The 2,214-nt window shown below is 42.9% G+C and overlaps 1 protein-coding gene across 2 annotated transcripts in view; it reads left to right on the top strand.

The window, feature by feature from the left end:
• The first annotated feature begins 5 nt into the window (after nt 1-5).
• The window catches only part of IMMP2L (inner mitochondrial membrane peptidase subunit 2), an 898,438-nt gene continuing 896,229 nt past the window's right edge, over nt 6-2,214 (top strand). For both annotated transcript variants that reach the window (XM_003802241.3, XM_023508300.1), the window contains exon 1: nt 6-219. The gene's annotated coding sequence lies outside the window, so the exon portion shown is untranslated. The remainder of the gene's footprint in view (nt 220-2,214) is intronic.

Raw genomic sequence — 2,214 nt, 5'->3', positions numbered from 1 at the left:
TCATGGGCCCCAAGCCCCGGCCCTGAGGGAGCGCGGTGGGGACGCACTGCCTTCTGCCTGGAAGTGTTGGGCAGGTGGTGGGAAATCCTCAGCTTGGACAATAGAGTTTTTTAAGCAAGTGCCTGTTTCTGTCGTTTTTACTCTAGGGTTTTGGCCAAATTGGGCGAGGGCACAAAATAACCACTTACCCCTTCTCACCGAGGAAGAGCGGGAGAAAGGGTAAGTAAGGACTGGTCAGGGGTGGAAGGAGACAGGACTTGATCCTGAGAGAGCGCACCCGAAGGCGCCAGCAAGGGACAGCAGGGATAGATCCAGAAACCGCTCCTGGGACACTTGGGCCCGAGTGCTGCTTTCTCACCGGGACCAGGCGGCCCACCTTCAAAGGCCACAGGCCCCAGATCCGGGACTTACAGAGTTTTACTTTTAAAACTTCTTTACTTTTACTTTTAAAACTTCCTTCAGGCGGGAGTTCTGACAGCTTGGGCATAGCTCCCTTTTAGCAACTTGACCTGAGGGGAAACTGCGGTGACCCTTCACCTCTTTATAACTTAGGAGCATTGGTCCTGTCACCCTTTGTCTCTGGCCCATATCTTGTTAGTCAGCTTTGACTAATCCTTGAGACAAAGCAGTATTAAAGAATCAAAGTCCTGCGTGAAAATGAATAGAACTTCCTCTAGAGATCTTTAGCTTGTTTGAAAGGGAACTTCTGAAAAATTCCTGTAGAACCTCTAAGCCTAAAGTGAAGAGCAATATCACTAGTGTTGGAAGTTCTTTGGATCTTCTCAAGTTTATGGAAGATATTTTGAGGGGAGAGAAATTACCAGGCTGGGCCTTTTTCTCTGGGCTTTCGTTTTGACACCTCAACACAAGCATTCTATTCACTTCTGAAGAGTTTGCCATAAAGTACATTGAAGTCCTTGGTGATTTACTGTGATTTTCAGATCATTGGTTCTTCTCTTCAACACACTTTCCTTCTCCCTTATGTGGTGAAATGAAACACAGCTCTCACAAGTTTAGAAGCCCCCTTATGGACTTATGTGTCACATATAAATAATGTTTTAAGTTCGTTAAAATTCAGATTAGCTATAGGCAAGAATGTAGCAAACCACCTTCGTAGGTACTTACACAGGGAAATGACAGTTTGGTGGGCAAAAGATTAGGCAAGCAGGGTCTGCTGATTGGCTGGTTTCAGGTTGGAACTATTAGTCTTATCAAGATGGGTCAGTTACTGGAATGCAGAACCTTGGGTGGAGGGTCCAAGACCAGGGGAGTTAGTTCCTTGGCCAGGGTGGGTCCATCCATCCACTGGAATGCAAGTTCTGGAAAATTTCTCCAGAACTACTCCTAGGTTCCATGCAGGTGATGTTATAAAGGAGAAGAGTTAAGAATGGGTGCTCGCCCCATATACCGAGGGTGGTGGATAAGAACCTGGCCCTGGCCAAACTGCAACAAAAAAAAATAGCCAGGTGTTGTGGGTGCCTGTAGTCCCAGGTGCTCGGGAGACTGAGGAAAGAGAGTAACAAATAGTCCCTGACTGCTATTTGATGAGAGTGGTCCTGTTAGCTATGTGTTCTTGGAATTAAGTCCTTAAGCATCTGACAGAAAAGTTCTTACTTTACAACAATTATTTCCATGACAAATAAAAACTGCCACATATTCCCTTCTAGAGTAATTTTGTTCTCTTTAGGATATTCTTGATGTTGTGGTTATCAGGCCATTTAAATCTAAGTAGATTCTTAAACCTTTAAAATAAATTTTGAAATAAGAATACCAGAACATCTGTTACTTAAATTAGTATTGACTGATTTAAAAGTGCACAGAGTAGTTTGATGGTACTTGGAGAATAAAGAAATAATAAAGGTATAATTGGAAGAGGGATTTAAAAAAGGAGAAAAACATTTTACAACTGTTTAGTACTTTTGGGTTTCACTTTCTTTGTAGGCTGTAATAACCCAGTTAAGAATTTGTACCATTTGTGTGACACACCTTTTGGGGGCAAGACATAAGTATAAGAGGGACCTTACCTAACAAATGCAATCAGTGTAACTGGTTTCTTGTACCCTCAATGAATCTCCAACAATTAAAAAAAATTTCTTTTTGTATCATTTGGGCAAATGCTTGAGCAGGCAATTCCAGTTTTTCACTCCTTTTGGCTCTCCCAGAGGCAGAAAAATTGAAGTGCACCTAAGTAGAAAAACTGAAAGGAGTCGCTAG

The sequence above is a fragment of the Otolemur garnettii genome, unplaced genomic scaffold, assembly GCF_000181295.1.
Source record: "Otolemur garnettii isolate 467f Iridium unplaced genomic scaffold, OtoGar3 scaffold00242, whole genome shotgun sequence".
In the NCBI taxonomy this organism is placed as follows: domain Eukaryota; kingdom Metazoa; phylum Chordata; class Mammalia; order Primates; family Galagidae; genus Otolemur; species Otolemur garnettii.
Note: the sequence above shows the minus strand (reverse complement) of the source record. Positions and strands in the feature narration are given on the sequence as shown.